Here is a 21,535-nt window from a genome sequence, read left to right on the forward strand (position 1 = left end):
AAGTTTGGTGACTCAATGAATAGAGGTAATCGGATAATCTCCACTTAAGAGATTAGAATTCTGGCGATCATTCTCCATTTATTTATATACCTCCATGGTAGAACCAACTAAAAAAAGTTCTTTAACCAAGAAAAGGGTTCTTTGTAGAACCTTAAGCTTGAAGAACCCTTCAAGGGTTCGTAGTAGAACGGAAAAAAGTGTTCTTTAGCCAAGAAAATGGTTTTCACTTTTCTTAATTTTGTGATGAGTCCCTGAATTAATGAATTAGAAAGTTCCTAGGCCTATTTAAATCTTTAAGGTTCTTGATAGAACTTTTTAAAGGTTATTTGTAGAACATTTGGGTGCTATATACAGGACAAAAAAGGTTCTAAGTTGCACCTTTGTTTTTAACAGTGTAGGAGCTGTGCAATAATTATGAGCCCTGGGGGCATGGTTTTGGCACAAATTCATGGGGCAGCTTTTAATTAAAACTCTAAAAAGATTAGGAAAACGGTATGGAATGCTTAAACATGCAAACTTTCCTGCTTGTTGCGCTCACATTTATATATCTATACCATTTGTAGACCGATAACATAGAAATGATGCTGTAATCTTTTAGATCTATACCATTTTTATTAAAGAAAGGGGGTCGTGTTGAATATCTCCAAGTTTGAAAAATGGGATTCCAAAAATGTGGCTTGTGCAAAGGGGTTGCTTGGCAGACCGAGGGGGCAAGCAAGTTTTGGTGTACCATTTGGACATTTTACCTACCCTGGCTCATAATTATTGCACAGCCCCTTACTCGTTTAAGTTTAGAGATAGTATATGTATTGGAGTTGTAGTAGGATCAAGTCAGAGTAAGAGACTAGTGTAGGATCAAGTCAGAGTAAGAGATTAGTAATTAGAATTATGTACTCTCCACATTGCAGATGTCGCAGCTGTAATGAAATTGGAGACAGATTTTTACAACTTCTGTGACACCTGACAGTACTTGCACTCCCAACATAAACTTAGTTTAATACTAAAAAGCCCGGCAGCATCATGGATTCAGTGGTGTAGCCAGGGGGCAAAGGCTGCCCCCCAGAAGTCTTGCCCCCTGTGGGATGCTGGCCGCCCTGATATATAAGATTTTGTAGCTCTTTTTTGTACTTTTTGCCCCTCTTTGCCCACCCTCTGAAAAAGTACTGGCTATGCCACTGCATATGATAGACAAACTACACACAGTTTTATAGGCACAACACTTCAGACATTGTTAATGCTGCATGGTTTGAGTGCAAGATGGGACTTATTAATGTGCACACCAACAACATCAAATAAGTGTAGCATATGTAGTGTTGAACTAAGTATATAGGGATGCTTCATTTTTTTGCTCTGAATACAAGTAATCTTGCATTAAATAGAGGCAAAAAGCTTTAAAAGTACTTCTCTAGTAAAACTCTCCGTATCCGTTTTTTTAACGGTTTATACAGTATTGAATTTTATAATCATATTTATGAAGTGTAACCTGTTTTCATATTTATTATCGTATTAAAGTCTTACATTTTGTTTACCCTATCATTGTGTCAGTTTCCACAAGCTTTTACTTACAGCTATTACGTCTTCCAGACATAAATTTCAGTAAATTTTACATACTGAATTCTAACAATGTGTTTCCTTGTTATAGATGTCGCTTGTTGGAGACTCCAACCCTGCTATATTTCATTCAACTTATAGTAGACAATACTCACAATGTGGCTTGACGTGAATACAATATTTAATACAACACAAACATGTAATTGTAAGCCAAGTGTACTTTGTGTGACCATGGTGACGGATGTGCGCTTTTGTGGCATCACAAGAACATAAATGTTAGGACTTGGTTGATAAAATGCCAATTACTACTGAACAAAGTATTATAGTAGTGAAGTATTTTGAACTACGTAAGTGCAAAATTGTGCATAGTAATGATGATAGTGTAGTAGGGTATAGGGTAGGAAATAGGTGTTGTGGTTAGAGGTCATTTGGTTCCTTTTGGCATGTTTGGAGCAAGACCTTGTTTCTTGAAAATCAGCCCACTCATACCCATGTCAAAATTGTGTTACAAGTCCTCTCTTCCTCTCTTAAGCTGACTTTATACCACATCGCTGAGCGATAGCGATTTTTAGTTAACTATTTGTTGCGTTGGGAAAGCAAATAAAAATCGCTTGTCGCTCAGCGATGGGAGTATAAACACTGCTTTTGGCACTAGTTACTTCATCATCAATGCTATCAGCAGTACACAGTTAATTCGTCAACCCTTCTATCAGTACTAGTTACTTCATCAACAATGCTATATATCAGCAGTAGATAGTTACTTCATTAACCCTGCTATCAACACTAGCTTCTTCATCAACGCTGCTATCAGCGGTAGATAGCTACTTCATCAACTCTGCTTTAGTTACTTCATCAAAACTGCTTTCTGCACTAGTTACTTCAATAACACTGCTATTAGCAGTTGATGGTTACTTCATCAACCCCGCTTTCTGCACTATTTCATCATCAACCCTGCTATCAGCAGTAGATGGTTACGTCATCAACACTGCTATCAGCACTAGTTACTTCATCAACACTGCTATCAGCAGTAGATAGCTACTTCACCAACCCTGCTATCATCGCTAGCTACCTTATCTACACTGCTATCAGCACTAGTTACTTCATCAACACTGCTATCAGAACTAGCTACTTCATCAACCCTGCTATCATCGCTAGCTACTTTATCAACGCTGCAATCAGCACTAGTTACTTCATCGACACTGCTATCAGCAGTAGATGGTTTCTTCATCAACACTGCTATCAGCAGTAGATGGCTACTTCATCAAACCTGCTATCAGCGATGGAGTATAAATTCAGTTTTAGTCCCATACCAACACTTTTGAACTTTTGATCCCATTTTGGGGTTGTAACCCACGGGTTTTCATATGCACAGTGGGGTAACGGAGTATGCTGAATAAACACCCAAACACTAACCTTCTCCTATTCTCTTTTATTTCTAACTCTAACCCTAACCTATATAACAGCATATGGTTACCCCACTGCATAGTAATATCTGTAACCAACTGGTTGGATATACCTCAATGTCCAAAATATACAGGGATCCAAGTTCAATTTCCCCAAGTAAGGCCACAAAAAAAAAAGTATATAGAAAAAAAGATTCTCTCTATTTGGCCAAAATGCTATTTGCTACATGATTTTTGTAAGTAACGCGTCATGGGGTGTATATCCATTTTCTTATATATTGTATTCTTTTCTTTCTTGTTTTGTTTTTTCTCTTATTAAACTTCATGGCCAAAAATAGTATTTTTTGACAATATAGAAGCTGTATCAAAATGATTGGTACCCATCAGTTTTCATTGATAATGGATGAGCCTGACACATCAAAATTCAACATAAGATCCAAATAATTTGTAGATAAATTGTAAAACATGTCATAAACTATACATTCTGGACATTTCAAGACTATCCAATGCTGTATTTGGTAGAGGCAGGCTTTTCAATAAACATCTAAATTGACGGGTACCAATCATTTTGATACACCCTGTAGCCACATTGGAAATCATACTTGTCAGGAAATTATTTTTACAACAAAATGCATTAAAATTTGTTTGTCGACAATTGTCAAGTTTTGCATTGCCCATTGTGGATTAGTACTGAAATTATATTAAAATAATTTTAGCAGTTACAATGTCATCCTTTTCTCAAAGGGGCTCCTAGACCCTCAAATTAGATGTTTCCGTCTGGAATCTGATGAATGGTCGAATATCAGAGGAAACGGGGAAGCAACTCTGATAGAATTTAGCTTCCTGAAAAGCGTAGAGCTAAACTCATTGTTCCTCATGATTATTATTGTTTGGAAGCAAAAATGTGATTGATATGTTTCAAGGACAACTTCATGTTCGGTTAATAGCTTGAGTGACTGATATAAAACCTTTTTATAAATTCAAGTATAGCTTTAAATGATGATGATGACAGTAAAAAAAGCCAAGAAAAAGAATAATTATCATGATAATAATAATAATGATAATAACAGCAACAATATTGTCATCATCATCATGCATCATCATGATAATGGAACTTTATTTTCAAATTTTTTACAGAACAATATACCTAAAAACGAACATAAGCATTTAATCATGGATAGTATAATGTATGATAAGGATAATGAACTGAGTGCAATGCATTCGTCAAGATAATCGCACGCGCCGTGGAGGGATTGCATTTAGCTTGAGAGCCGATAGGCTCGAAAGCTAAATGCAATAACTCCATGGCAAGTGCAATTATCTTGACGAATGCATTTGCACGAGTACATTATCCGTCATACACTTTGAGTGTAGGCCTATTAAAACAATAGGCAATATTAATTGCTGCATTCATTATATTAGTTTTAATATTAGGAAAATATCTTACATTTTAAAAACACCGTCAGGACATTGACCAGCTACGTAGCATTTAACTGGTAAAGAAAATCAATCCCTGTAATCAATGGTATCGATTGCGCCATACGTCATACTTAGGTAACTTATTCACGCATGGTTTAATTGACTTGACTTTATGTTGTGATCATTTAATATCGTGGTTTCGAACACAGAGAGCACTGAACCAGTTGGAAACGATCGATTTAGATGTCAGACTAGTACTACGGTGAATATCAACTGGACTTTATAGCTCTATAATTTGAACTACTTATATTAAAACACACGACATTGGGATTTAACAATTTGTTCAGTCTTATCATAGGCCTTCAAACACATGTGTTTGAAGGCCTATGGTATTATAAAGCATGATCATGATATTATGCGCTAGTGTGTGTTTCCCGGGCCCGGCTATGTTATTTTAGATATAGGCCTACATGTATTTCATTTGTAAAATGCTGAATATTTTGCAATGGTGTCATCTTGTATAATTATGATCCACCTGTTTTTGGCCCTTTTTAATTAATAGAAGCTCGATTATTCTCATTTGATGTTTGATTTATTTGAGGTCATTAATCATAATTTATGACAATGATATTTGCAAGGGTGCAACTCTACTAGTCTTATTACAAGACTGCCCTATCCCAACCCTAAACCCTAATCCTAAACTCCGTAAACGAGGACTGGACTCAAGTCTAGCGAGTTGCACCTTATTCGGTAATTGTACACTATTATAGAACACCGTTTGTAACTATACCATTTTAACACCACATAATGTATATTCGTACTTTTTGTTGTTGGTATATATATCGAACAGACAATTATATAGTTATGTGATCTCTGTGTCTAAAGCGCCACCTAACTCTACTTTATGGTTATGTGAAAGTAGTATTTCTAGTATTTGAGCGTGCACGTATTATCTAGAATCTATTGTTTAGCGTGCAGGTTTTAGATAATGCATTGTTTAGCGTGCAGGTTTATATAATTTGGGCTGTGAAGGGTAGTTCGCGAAAATAATGCACGGGAGAAGAATACATAACGATGAATAGAAACGGGCACTAGAAGTGTATCAATAGATAAGATCTTGTTTTTAAACAAAATACACCTCATTAATCAATGTATTGAAAGTGGTTTCATTTTTTAAAGAAAACGATTCTTCACAAAAATTATTGTAATAGCCACTACAGCAAATTGCTTTTATAAAGTTGTCAATTTATAAAAGCTATTTGCTCCATTGGATGATTGGACTGTTATTTGAATTAAAGTAGAAAAGGTTCTTTTTCAGATCCAATTATGCTAGTACTTACTCAGAAATATTCCAATTCCTATCAAGAATCCTGATCACTCTGTTGTGGTGTTTGTAGATGTTTGAAACGCTTATTTGCTTTGCTTTGCTTAGCTTATTTGTTATTTGCTTTACTTTGCTTATTTGTTATTTGCTTTTCTTTGCTTATTTGTTATTTGCTTTTCTTTGCTTATTTGTTATTTGCTTTTCTTTGCTTCTTTGTTATTTGCTTTGCTTTGCTTATTTGTTACTTGCTTTGTGTGATTAGATCCTGCATTTGAAAGGAACCGCCTTATTATATTTCAGGGAAAGGCATTTCTGAGCCCTATTGACCTTCCTGACTTTTCCGCCATATATATCTCTTTTGTGTTTTGCATTTTATTGCAATTGATATATATATATCATCAAGAAATAAATGAATGATTCAATGTTTAAAAACAGATAGCAATTTCATCAACCATGCTATCAGCACTAGCTACTTTACCAACCCTGCTATCAGCACTAGCTACTTCATCAACCCTGCTATCAGCAGTAGATGGTTACTTCATCAACACTGCTATCAGCACTAGCTACTTCATCAACACTGCTATCAGCAGTAGATGGTTACTTCATCAACACTGCTATCAGCAGTAGATGGTTACTTCATCAACCCTGCTATCAGCAGTAGATGGTTATATATCATCAAGAAATAAATGAATGATTCAATGTTTAAAAACAGATAGCAATTTCATCAACCATGCTATCAGCACTAGCTACTTTACCAACCCTGCTATCAGCACTAGCTACTTCATCAACCCTGCTATCAGCAGTAGGTGGTTACTTCATCAACACTGCTATCAGCACTAGCTACTAGTACTTCATCAACCCTGCTATCAGCAGTAGATGGTTACTTCATCAACACTGCTATCAGCACTAGCTACTTCATCAACACTGCTATCAGTTTCAGTTTCAGTTTCAGTTTTATTTACCATATAAGTTTATCATATAAATCGAAACAAACGCAATTAATGGAGGGATGACCAAAAAAGAGCACAAGGCTCGTACAAGTTTGGCCACCCTGAAAGAAATTTATGAGAGAGCTAACTTAAATACTACGTGCAGAGACAAGAGACATTATAAAGCGACAAAACTACAATGTGCAAAACGAGACAGGACAACACAGGTGAGACAGACAAGTATGTTGGCAATGGCAGTATAATCATGATAATAAATAATGGTTTTACGAGACACAAGTCAAGAAAATATTTATTGGAAATCAACATGATCAATAGATAAATCCCGAAGCAATCTAATTACAACTCATATTGTGATACAAGATAATCTTTATACAGGTTACTAAAACATTTAACGGTGTTACAGTTACGAATATTGAGATCAATTACATTCCAACTTAATGGACCCTGTCTTTTAATTGTGTTATTTGCAAGATCTGTTCTGAAGTTGTGAGGTCTAATACAGTTCAGCTGACCTGGTTCCATAAGAATGGAAGGTATTACTCTTCTTAAAATAATCAGTGAAAATATTTGGGAGTAAGCCACTTTTGAACTTATACATAAAGAAGGAAATTTGATATTTGTAAATATCAAAGACTGTAAGTGTATTTAATCTCTTAAACAAAGGTTGTGTGTGTGCAAGGTAATGTGAGTTGGTCATAAACGGACAATTTTCTTTTGTTTGAGATAAATAGATTGTAAATTGCAATTATTCTTGTCGGCCCAAATGATATTACAATATTGAATATGTGGTAAAACCAAACTAGAATAAAGAGAAAATAGCGTTGAGCCAGAAAGTATGTGTTTAAGACGATAAAGGATACCTGAATACTTCGAAACAATATTTGTAATATAAGTGTTATGTTGATGCCATGTTAGAGAATCATCAAGAATTATCCCGAGAAATTTTGTGTGAGAGACCCTTGAGAAAGGTTTGTTTTCAATATTTATTGAAATGGTGTCTGGATACGTTAAGCGCGTGTTGTGTTTGTTTTTAAATAACATATACGTGGTCTTTTTAATATTAAGGGAAAGTTTGTTTACTTTGAGTCATGTGGAAATTTTTGTAAGTTCGATATTAGCTGAATGTATGAGGTGATGGAGATTTTTATGTGAAGCCAATAAATTAGTGTCATCAGCATAGATGACAAATGAGAAGAATTTACTTGTAAACACAATGTCATTTATATATAAAATGAATAATAAGGGCCTAAGATCGAGCCCTGTGGAACTCCACAACTTGTATTCAAATGAATTGATTTACGATGATTAAAGTTAACGAACTGGGACCTATCAGTAAGGTAACTCCTGAACCAATCGAAGGCATTCCCACGAATACCGTAATGAGCGAAAAAAAAAAAAAGAATATCATGGTTAACCGTGTCGAATGCCTTCGAGAGGTCCAGGAAGATACCAAGGGCGTGATTTTTGTTATCGAGATCGTTAACAATTTTATTGTAGACTTCCATGATGGCCATAGATGTGGAACGGTTAGAACGAAAACCAAATTGGGAGTTATGAAGTAGATTAAATCGGGAAATAAAATTGTACAACCTCTTGTGGACCAGACGCTCAAGAAATTAAAAAAAAAGCAGGAAGAACTGAAATTGGTCTATAATTGGAAGAATCGTGGCGATCACCATCTTTAAAAATGGGAACAACTTTAGCGATCTTGAGTTGGTGGGGAACAAAACCAGAAGACAGGGATAAATTAAAAATGTGGAAAAGTGGGGTTGCGATTAAGGTGCTGACTGCTTTAATAACCTCGGGTTTGATTTCATCATGACCACAGCTTGCACCAGGCTTCAGTGCCATACAAAGATTGACTACTTCATTGAAGTTGGTGGGTGAAAAAAAGAGTGAGTTAACAGGAGAATGAGCATTAATTAAAAATTCACGAAAATCAGTATTTGGTTGTTGAATTTTGCTAGCTAATTTAGATCCAATATTAACAAAATATGAATTGAAATGACCTGCAATATGCTGAGAATCCGAAGTTGAAACGTTATTGATGTTAAACATGGTTGGAAGATCAAGCCTATGTTGGCGACCTAGAATGGAATTTAAAATATTCCAAGTCCGCTTTGAGTTATTTTTACAATTCTCTAGTTTCTCAGCGTAGTAGTCTTTTTGGAAGACCTAATGATAGAAGTCAGTCGATTGCGATAAACATGATAATTCGTTTTATTAGACTCTGTTGGATGACCGACATACTTTCTGTAAAGTTTTTCCTTTCGAACAATAGATTTAAGGAAAGCTGTTGTAATCCACGGTTTGCGAGGAGTTCGACGACTACTGGAACTACTAGAGCGAGACGATTTCAAGGGAAAATGAATGTTATATAAATCAGAAAATGTATTAAGAAAAGCCATGTAGGCAGGCTCACAAGAACCTATGTTTTCAACAAAATTCCAATCAACCAGTTTTAAATGATTCTGAAAATTTCGGATTCTATTTTGATTAATTAATCGATATGTAGTATGCTGATGGTAGCGTGGGCGTGTAAGCAGTAGATGGTTACTTCATCAACACTGCTATCAGCAGTAGATGGTTACTTTGTCAACACTGCTATCAGCTTTAGCTACTTCATCAACACTCCTATCAGCAGTATGTGGTTACTTCATCAACAATGCTATCAGCACTAGCTACTTCATCAACACTGCTATCAGCAGTAGATGGTTACTTCATCAACACTGCTATCAGCAGTAGATGGTTACTTCATCAACACTGCTATCAGCAGTAGATGGTTACTTCATCAACCCTGCTATCAGCACTAGCTACTTCATCAACACTGCTATCAGCAGTAGATGGTTACTTCATCAACACTGCTATCAGCACTAGCTACTTCATCAACACTGCTATCAGCAGTATATGGTTACTTCATCAACAATGCTATCAGCACTAGCTACTTCATCAACACTGCTATCAGCAGTAGATGGTTACTTCATCAACACTGCTATCAGCAGTAGATGCTTACTTCATCAACCCTGCTATCAGCACTAGCTACTTCATCAACACTCCTATCAGCAGTAGATGGTTACTTCATCAACACTGCTATCAGCACTAGCTACTTCATCAACACTGCTATCAGCACTAGCTACTTCATCAACACTGCTGTCAGCTGTAGGTGGTTACTTCATCAACACTGCTATCAGCACTATCTACTTCATCAACACTGCTATCAGCACTAGCTACTTTATCAACCCTGCTATCAGCACTAGCTACTTCATCAACACTGTTATCAGCAGTAGCTACTCCATCAACACTGCTATCAGCAGTAGCTGGTTACTACATCAACCCTGCTATCAACACTAGCTACTTCATCAACCCGGCTATCAGCAGTAGATAGCTACTTCATCAACACTGCTATCAGCAGTAGATAGCTACTTCATCAACACTGCTATCAGCACTAGCTACTTCATCAACACTGCTATCAGCAGTATATGGTTACTTCTTCAACCCTGCTATCATCGCTAGCTACTTTATCAACCCTGCTATCAGCACTAGATACTTCATCAACCCTGCTATCAGCAGTAGATAGCTACTTCATCAACACTGCTATCAGCACTAGCTACTTCATCAACGCTGTTATCAGCAGTAGATAGTTACTTCATCAACACTGCTATGCAGCACTAGCTACTTCATCAACACTGTTATCAGCAGTAGATACTTCATCAACACTGCTATCAGCAGTAGCTACTTCATCAACACTGCTATCAGAAGTCAATCGTGTTGTATTGGGATGGTTTTACAAAATTGCTATATCGAGTGAGTTTAATATTGTTAATGCACAACGTCTAAAAAATTGAGCTCTAATGTGCCGATTAGCTTTACGACCACATCAACCACTGATTTGTTGATCTTGATGGTGGTTGGCGTTGGTAGTGGTGTTGGTGGTAGTGATGATGCTCTTGTTGCAGCTTATTGATGTCGATGTTGATGTCGCTGTCGTCGCTTTGTCCTTGCTGCCACTGATGATAGCTCTTGTCATTGCTGTGGTTTCAATTCGTCGATCAATTTTAGCTAATTTTCATCAATCTTTGTATACAAAATGAAGTTAAGAAAACAGACGCCATTCATATACCTCAGCAAATTTATTTTGCTGTTTGTACCATTAAACATGTTAAACAAATTATATGATGAGCAATGGTTTTCGCACTGGCATTTGATAGGCTACATTTGTGTTCATCTTGTTTGGTAACCGGGTCATTTTATTAAATTATTTTGTATTTCGGCCTACTTCACTGTTGAAGATGTCTTTTTCATTCATAGGGTATTTCTTCTTCATGTACTAATTGCGCCTTTAAAATACCCTTTTGGGGTCATCAAAATATTTAAAAATATACGAAATCAGCATTTTGAAACCAAAACCCATGATGTAACACTAGTGCTATTGTTTCCAAGTTTGTCATTTAACACTCGTGTGAAGAAATGGTCTATTCTTTTCGAAACCAGTGAACCAAATCTGGTGCAATTTTTGCACAAAGTAACAGAATAAATGGACCTTCAACTTCTGTAAAAAGAAATCATTCATGGGTGAGTTTTTGTTATTTCAATTTGGCCTCTACTCTGAGATGAATATTTTTGTATTGAGACACGCTGTATTAAAGGAGTGCGCATAGATGGAATTCAAGCGGTTGAAATGGATTTTACTTCAATCGGCAGCAGTTATGAAAACATCAGGGGCAGCTGGGTGAGACAAGGCTAGCTGTCGAGACAAATTGGTTGGTTTTTATCATCAGAAAACTTGAAGATGGGGAAAACAAGATACTCATGACTGTCACGCGAGACTTTGCTGCATTGACAATGTTGGTTAGACTATCGTAAAATGACATGTCATTCCGCTCCAATGTTGGTATATTCTTGAATCATCCAGTCATAGAGTCAATATTAGAAAAAAATACATGTATAGATTATGAACTTTTCATAGAAACTTAAGGATGTTTGTTCCTTCCTCTCTTCCTTCCTTCCTTCATTCATTCAGTCAATCAGGATCAGCAACCAATAATTCATTCGTAAAGGAATTCCAGCTAAATTCTACCTTAGATTTTGGGTTTTTCGTCATCAACTACGATATCCTCTATAAGGGAGGGTCATTTTTTCTGGAATAGCCCATATAATGATTTAATAATATAATTATTTGTTGAAACATTTTCGGGCCAATATTCTGTGGTGTTTAAATTAATCTACGTTCATGTTTCTTGACGTTTCCCATATCGGATTTTTACCTCAATTCTGTTTTTTTTTTAAAGAAGGAAGAGAAAGTGAGTGTGAGTAAAATGCTTGAAAAGGTAAGTAGGCCTAACACCTTTAAAGTGAAAATGAGCAGAAATCCAATTGAATAAGTTATCTGTATAAAAGCTACCTGTGAATACAAAGTAAGGCCCGGTCATACTTTTTATTCGGCGTCGAATATTCGATGCAACAAGTAGGCCTAGGCCATATTCGTAAAATCGATACCAGAAATTCGATGCCAAATATAATTCAATTTTCGTCAACAAACATTCGTTAGAAGATGAATAGGAATTGAAACAGATTGAATAACGAATACTTGATGCACGAATATCCGACGTCGAATAACGAATACTTGATGCACGAATATCCGACGTCGAATAACGAATACTTGATGCACGAATATCCGACGTCGATGCAGTATGAATCAGCCCTAATTCAGTAAATGTTAAATAAATCACTATTTGTCATCATTTTGAAATCAAACTGAATACCATGAATATCTGATTAATTTCCCGTGTGATGTAAGTCGGCAGGGTGTTAAATGTGAATATTACTTGTACCGGTGTAATCTAGCATAGTAGATATACGTCTAATTCTCATGTTTTTACCTCAATCTATATTCAATCAACTTGCATGTTTATAGATGATTTACATCGACAAGTAAACAGATTTATCGCAAATGCATTATTTTATGTGACTTGTTCTAATTCGTCTCAGACATATATGTTATTTGAATTCGTACAATGAGTTGGTTCAAATTTTTTAGAATTCGTAACAAATGACTAACCCCCCAGCACTGAAAACGAAACTTGGGGTGACTAACTAAGGAAAAGTTAGTTAAAACAATGTCAAGTACGACTAACCTGTAACTAATACGGCTGGACTGGACTAAACTATATGTTAGTAGGTCAGGATACACTAGGGACTTAACTATCAAAATACTATAGTTCAACCTTGACCTACTAATATAATAAATTAGTTCAACTAGACCTACTAGAGCTTACTAGGGACTCTACTAATATATTGGGGTGTTCTACTAATGGGCTCTACTATCAAAAACGATGTCAAGTACGACTATTTTTTTAATTTTAATAGGGCATTCTGTACTAATGTTCGACTAGTTCAGCTGACTGAACTAGTCTGACTGTGGAACTAGCCCAATTCTAGCCCGGTAGAAGTGGTCGAAGATATGGAAACTTACGTTTTATTGACCTTTTTTCCCAACCTTGTATTTTTTAATAACTTACAACCCGTTTTAGCATGGTTAGAATTTGAAAAATAGATTTGGGCCCGTTTTTCGAGCCCTGTTTTCTACTATACACGCCGGGTACACACGGCATGATGAAGGTTTCCACGAATTCGGCAACCATGGCAGCCTCAACCATGCATGCACAAACCCACGGTCCATGATCATGACATTTGTGTTCCGATTTACAATCTCATTTCAAATTCTAACGGTTTGTAAGTTATTCAAAAACAAGCTTGGGAAAAATGTCAATAAAACATACCTTTCCATTTCTTCGACCATTTCTAACGGGCTATAGAATCGGGGCTAAAATGTCCATCTCAAGACGCTAGATGTGATATGTCTACAGCTGCATCAGACTAGCTCTACTAGCTTTATTTGTCATAAGAGTCATGTCATGTGATCAAAAGGGCGGTAAATTCAACTTTAGTACAACCCTTGGTACGGTCCACAACCATGATTCGTTCTACCAATTCGTAAAGCCAGAAAAGTTAGTTGGACCGACTTTTGCGGTGCAACTAATTTTCACTTATTAGTAAAGTACCATAATTTGGCATAGTTCGGCATGTCCGTACTAACAATTTCCCTCACTGCATGCTGTACTAGCCAAGCATACTAGATGGACGTTTAGTCCGACATTAAAAACTAGTTTACCAGGGGAAACTAGTGGTCCTACTAAACAAAAACTTAGTTCAGCTTAAATAATACGAGTTTTTGTTTTCAGTGAGGGCTAACCCCAAAATATTCGAATATTATTTGAATGTGTTACATCTCAGAGTAGAGTTGTTTTTCCTTGACCTGTGTAGCCTATAAAATTCATTTGAATGTGTTACATCTGAGATAATGTTGTTTTCCCTGATCTGGGTGACCTATAAGAATCATTTGAATGTGTTACATCTCAGAGTACGAGGGTTGGTCAATAATATCCCGCAACCATTATTTATCTCCGCTCATGCATGACTTAGATGAATGTTACTTACGATCAATAAAGTTTGTTCCTTTGTCTTTCAAAACGCACAACAATTAGTATTGAGTACCTTTAATTACGTAATCTCATAAAGTCATTGCTATATGTACACTGACAATTGTCAACATTGGCGAGAAATTTGAATTGGCTTTGAGGAACGTGTAATAAAAAGAAGCAGAAGTAAGGACCAAAGCAGTTTACAAGCCTTATTTTTGGTATGAGGTAATCTTAGTATATTCAATTGATAATTGTGAAAAAAGAAATGTATCCGTCAACAGATGAGGAAAGGGACCGTCTTTGAACTTCACCAAAAATAGGCCTATAACAACAAGCAAAAATGGTGTGAAAATCGCGAAAAAGAGCCCACACGGCAGAAGAAAGAATCCAAATTATCTCCAAAATAAAACAAAACCAAATATGGTTATTGGTATGGTATTAGAGATCATAGTCAGGACAATAGAATTTGTTGCAACAAAATAGAAATATGCGCATGCGTTGATGGTATGCATGATTGAAAGTACCAAAATGTATGAAAAAGTAAAATCATCAAAAACGCGCTAACAATATGACTAATACAAGGTTTGCGGAACAGTAGCTGTGTCAGTGAATTGCTATACCAAGTCTTATGCTAAAATTAGACACACCTTTCGAAATTCAAATTTCTTATTCAATCCAGAGCCTCTCTATGGTGTGCTACTATAATTACAAAAACAAGACCTTTTGAAATTAAGAGTTCATTAAGAAAGAAATGTTTATGGTTTCACCACTGGGACCTCCCTTTTTTATAATCAGTAGATACCCAATCAAACCAGGTACCATTGGTTAAATTTTATCATCGATTAATCTTTCTATCTCTTATTATGTAAAGAATAATGGGTGATAAAGCCTACTCAAAATTGGAGATATTCAACACGATTTCTTTTCTTTAATAAAAATGGTATATGTCTAAAAAGAGTCCAGCATCATGCCTATATATGTTATCGGTCTATAAAGCTGCAAAAACCGTGCCAGATTCTATACTTTTATTCTCGAGATATTTGGAATTATGTAACAATACCTCAATTTGGCGCGAGATTTTCTTGACTACTTTTCACCATAAATCAGGCAGTGCCCATACGCTATTGTGTTTATGCTAATGTCATTACGTAATCAAGCATTCAGCATCGCTAATACCAGAGAAGATGTGGCTAATACATATTCGTTTTGAAAGACAAAAGTACAAACTTGAATTTAGCGTAAGTAAAGCGCGCTTCAGACTCCATATTGTACGTACAATATTGTATGTACAATACTTTTCGTGACGTCAAAAAGTATTACACGTGCAATAAATAGTATGTACCGGGAAAATATATATTTTGCTACAATCATAGGTTGCTTAATTGATACGGAGTTGCCAAATTTCTAAGAGTTCTAAATTTAGTGAGTGCACGGAATGATGAACATCTTTTAATGTCTTCTTGTATTCAACCATGGTAGGTATCATAATACCTACCATGATTCAACTGTAGGGCCTACTTGAATTATTATATAATCAATGGGCACCTTTTTAAAGTTAATAATACGTCGTAATAATATTAAAATTGTAATAATAATATAAATGGCACATTCAGATCTTATTTATTTATTTATATAGATTTATCTATTTAGGCCTATTTATTTATTTATTTATAGATTTATCTATTTAGGCCTATTTATTTATTTATTTATTTATTTATTTATTTATTTATTTATTTATTTATTTATTTATTTATTTATTTATTTATTTATTGATTTATTGATTTATTGATTGATTGATTGATAACTGATTGATTAATTGATTTAGAGATTCATTTATACTGATATTTAGTCATATATTGATTTAGAAAGTTTAAAAGTATTATTTGTAGGTCTTTGTATTTATTCTGGTTCTGATTTTATTGATACTGATATTTTTGTTAATTTTTTTTAAAGTTTTGGCATAGCATTCGTTACATTATAACACGCTGTGTTATGAATTTGCAACACCTTGTTACATATTGATATCGTTGAGGCATGTTATGATAGGCCTACTTATGATCATCACAATACATCCATAAACTTTTTAAACGTGTTAATGCAGTAACCCCGTAGTGTTAGGGGAACGGAAGCCCCCCATTGATCTGAAATATTAGAAAATCCCATAGGAAAACTGCCGAAAACGGCTTGTGTCCCTCCCCCCTCATCAGAACCGGATGCAACGCCTTCTATACTTTTTCATTCATTAATTATAAGCGTAATAATAGTAATGCGTTGAGTTTTTAAAAGTAATATCCGCCTTTTTTCTTTCTTTTGAAATGACATACGGTACTTGTTACAAAAACAAATTAGCATGAAAAACATTTTTTTTTCGTCCGAGGCAGATATTTGGCCTATTCAGTGTCATAAAGCTACAAAATAGACGATCTTTTAAAATCATTTTAAATGGCTATTTATTTTCAACCTTATTGTTTGTATTTGTAATGTTCACACAATCTGAACATGTGCTTGTAGGACAACGATTTTGAATTAAACATGTTAATTGTGATATTTTAATTCCCCTAGAACACCACAGTTAAGCGTCCAAAATTGTAAGTGGGTTTTCTTTTTATTTAACCTCATTATTTCGCTAAAATTACTCGAAAACCGCCCTAAGAGTTGTTGTTACTAATAAACATTTCATAATTTTGGGCAAAGGATAGCCAAATAGTTGACCGAAATCGTATATTTGCACCAATATTTGACTAAAATCGTATATTAACATTACCGCCCTTCGTGGCTTTATTGCAAGCCAAAGTGTGAAACGAGATTACTTGAAATATTTCAGAGAGGAAAGAGTTTCAAGCCTACGAATATATTTCTGAAACATGTCTCTCTGATTGGTTGATGGTCAAGAGGATTACGGCATCCTCAAAGCCTCTTGCTGTAATTCTCTAATCGATATCTATTATATAGGACCGATCTTCTTAAATCCATACAACCGTGTCAAATGAAATAGTCTCGAATCATAATTCGTGCACGATACAACGATACGTCAGATTTCGGAATTTTATTAAAAATAGGCATAAATCACATTGAACAGGTTGAATGCAGGCAATAGTAGATAAAATAACTATGGGTCGAATTTACATTAATCTGTGTCCCGGGCAGACTTGTAACGAGTCATGACTCGAGACTCGACTCTTCAAAAATGAAATGACTCGACTCGGATTTTCAAATTTTCCCCATAGAGATTGTACAGTGACTCGAGTCATTTGACTCGACTCGACTCGAGATATTGCAAGAAATGACTCGACTCGACCATGAAATGATGTGACTCGTTACAACTCTGGTCCCGGGGCCAGGATAACATTTAGGACTCCTTCGAATTCTAAAACAATACTTCGCCAAATGTCCTTGCTTTCATTTTCTCATTTAATTTGTTTTAATTTTAATTAATTTCTTTATCCACTGGCTCTCTGGTAAATCCGGTATTGCCAATATTTCTTGTCCATACCCGTGTTAATCTATTTATTAATTAAAATGAACCATCTATTAAAGTCCTATAATACAATGTATAGGCCTAGTGTATTTGATAACAAATTTGTTTTTATTTTTGATTGGAATTTGGGTTCCATTACACGATTTCATAATAAGATATGTTTGGGCATGGCGGAATTAGTATATTATTAAAAATAGACATACTCTTAGGCCCCCTTTTTTAATGTTTGTAGGCCTACATTATTGATAACAATATTTATGTACAAAATGCAAAAGAATGTATATATATTTGATTGTTTTGTAAACATTAAATTTGATGTTTACTCATAATTATGTCTGGAAAGTCAGGGAAAAACTAAGGAGTATCGGTATTTAGTTTCCCGGGAAAGTGGATCAGATGAGCAGTGAGTAAAAACATTTGCCCTAAATCTTTATTTGATTTTTATTGTTTTATGAATTTATTAGGGCTACTGGTAAAGTGCAGAAAAAACCTCCAAATGCACTCTAGGATTTTTCATCAGCAGCAGTAGAAATTTCTCTTGCATAGATTTTCTGGTGACCTCGCTTGGATTTAGCAAACAATGAACCGTCAGGGTTATAGCGTGTTATTTAATCTGATTCAACTCGTCGTGGCACGTATATTTATTGCACGTGTAATACTTTTTGACGTCACGAAAAGTATTGTACATACAATATTGTACGTACAATACGGAGTCTGAAGCTAGCCTAACAGCCATCCAAGTCATGCATGAGCGGAGATACACCATAGTTGCGGGAACTTATTGACCAGCCCTCGTAGTGTTGTTTTTCCTTAAGGGGGTACTACATCCCTGTGGTAAATTCGTGACTATTTTTGCATTTTCTCAAAAAATAATATTACACTGGTAACAAAAGTTATGTATATTATTGGGGCAAAGAATCCAATTACTACACTGAAATTTCAGTGACTCGAGACAAGCGGTTCAGTATATATGATAGGAAACGAGGTACATTCTAGCGGTACCTCTTTTCTTATCATAAATAATAAACCGCTTGTCTTGGGTCACTGAAATTCCAGTGTAGTAAATGGATTCCTTGCCCCAATAATATACATAACTTTTGTTACCACTGTGTTAATAGTTTTTGATAAAATGCAAAAATAGTCACGAATTTATCGAGGGGTGTAGTACCCCCTTAACCTGGGTGACCTATAAGAATCATTTGAATGTGTTACATCACAGAGTAGTGTTGTTTTTCCTTGACCGGGGTGACCTATAAGAATCATTTGAATGTGTTACATCTCAGAGTAGTGTTGTTTTTCTTGACCTGGGTGACCTATAAGAATTATTTGAATGTGTTACATCTCAGAGTAATGTTGTTTTTCCTTGACCTGGGCGCCTATAAGAATCATTTGAATGTGTTACATCTCAGAGTAGAGTTGTTTTTCCTTGACCTGGGTGACCTATAAGAATCATTTGAATGTGTTACATCTCAGAGTAGTGTTGTTTTTCTTGACCTGGGTGACCTATAAGAATCATTTGAATGTGTTACATCTCGGAGTAGTGTCGTTTTTCCTTGACCTGGGTGACCTATAAGAATCATTTGAATGTGTTACATCTCAGAGCAGTGTTGTTTTTCCGTGACCTGGATGACCTATAAGAATTAGTTGAATGTGTTACATCTCAGAGTAGTGTTGTTTTTCCTGAACCTGGGTGACCTATAAGAATTATTTGAATGTGTTACACCTCAGAGTAGTGTTGTTTTTCCTGAACCTGGGTGACCTATAAGAATTATTTGAATGTGTTACAACTCAGAGTAGTGTTGTTTTTCCTGAACCTGGGTGACCTATAAGTATTATTTGAATGTGTTACACCATAGAGTAGTGTTGTTTTTCCTGAACCTGGGTGACCTATAAGAATTATTTGAATGTGTTACATCTCAGAGTAGTGTTGTTTTTCCTGAACCTGGGTGACCTATAAGAATTATTTGAATGTGTTACACCTCAGAGTAGTGTTGTTTTTCCTTAACCTGGATGACCTATAAGAATTATTTGAATGTGTTACACCTCAGAGTAGTGTTGTTTTTCCTTAACCTGGGTGACCTATAAGAATTATTTGAATGTGTTACATCTCAGAGTAGTGTTGTTTTTCCTGAACCTGGGTGACCTATAAGAATTATTTGAATGTGTTACATCTCAGAGTAGTGTTGTTTTTCCTGAACCTGGGTGACCTATAAGAATTATTTGAATGTGTTACACCTCAGAGTAGTGTTGTTTTTCCTTAACCTGGGTGACCTATAAGAATTATTTGAATGTGTTACACCTCAGAGTAGTGTTGTTTTTCCTTAACCTGGGTGACCTATAAGAATCATTTGAATGTGTTACACCTCAGAGTAGTGTTGTTTTTCCTTGACCTGGGTGACCTATAAGACTTATTTGAATGTGTTACATCTCAGAGTAGTGTTGTTTTTCTTGACCTGGGTGACCTATAAGAATCATTTGAATGTGTTACATCTCGGAGTAGTGTCGTTTTTCCTTGACCTGGGTGACCTATAAGAATCATTTGAATGTGTTACACCTCAGAGTAGTGTTGTTTTTCCTTAACCTGGGTGACCTATAAGAATTATTTGAATGTGTTACACCTCAGAGTAGTGTTGTTTTCCTTAACCTGGGTGACCTATAAGAATTATTTGAATGTGTTACACCTCAGAGTAGTGTTGTTTTTCCTTAACCTGGGTGACCTATAAGAATCATTTGAATGTGTTACACCTCAGAGTAGTGTTGTTTTTCCTTGACCTGGGTGACCTATAAGAATTATTTGAATGTGTTACACCTCAGAGTAGTGTTGTTTTTCCTTAACCTGGGTGACCTATAAGAATTATTTGAATGTGTTACACCTCAGAGTAGTGTTGTTTTTCCTTAACCTGGGTGACCTATAAGAATTATTTGAATGTGTTACACCTCAGAGTAGTGTTGTTTTTCCTTAACCTGGGTGACCTATAAGAATCATTTGAATGTGTTACACCTCAGAGTAGTGTTGTTTTTCCTTGACCTGGGTGACCTATAAGACTTATTTGAATGTGTTACATCACAGAGTAATGTCGTTTTTCCTTGACCTGGGTGAACTATAAGAATCAATTCATTTCAATGTGTTACATCTCAGTGAGATTCAACTACAGCGTGGTTTCCGTGGCCTGAGTGACCATTAAGCACACCATAAGCACATGATTGAGAACACACTTCATAAACCGTCACAGACCAGTGCTGTTTCCTCGAGCTGAATTTGCACATTGTGTAATATGCTTCTATTAATACTTGGTTCTTTATCAGAATACATGCAGTCAATTTGTTGTTTTACGTATGGATGACCAATATAAGAAAATATGTTATTTTTCCTGTCTTTTTGATGCGAGTTCAGACTGGTTTATTCCAATAATTGAATACGTGCACAATTTACATCCCAGACTAGTGTTGTATTTATAGCCTGGATGTTCAAAATAACCTTGGGAAAAGAACATTTATAATATTACTGACTATACATATTACTTGTGTTTTTCCTAGACCTAGTTGATCAATAAAATAATTTCAATGTGTAATATCATAGACTAGTGTTGTTTTTCCTGCAACATGATTGACAAAAAAATATTTTAATGTGCATGTAACATTGCAGACAAGTGTTGTTTTTCCTACACCTGGGTGACAAGAAATTATTTTAATGTTAAACATTGTAGTATATTAAAGGGGCATTTCGTGATCCACAGCCTCATCCCCCACTTTTCTCAAAAAAAAGTTGAGATTTTTATATCACTGGAAACCTCTGGCTACATAATGTTTATGTACAAAATATTTCTTGCAGATTAATTCGTTTAGCAAAGATATCGTGAAATCTAAATTTCGTTCTGGTGCACCAGAACGAAATTACAACGCATTGTCTATGGAGCAGTGTAATACAC

This window comes from Amphiura filiformis, chromosome 8 (genome assembly GCF_039555335.1).
Source record: "Amphiura filiformis chromosome 8, Afil_fr2py, whole genome shotgun sequence".
NCBI lineage: Eukaryota > Metazoa > Echinodermata > Ophiuroidea > Amphilepidida > Amphiuridae > Amphiura > Amphiura filiformis.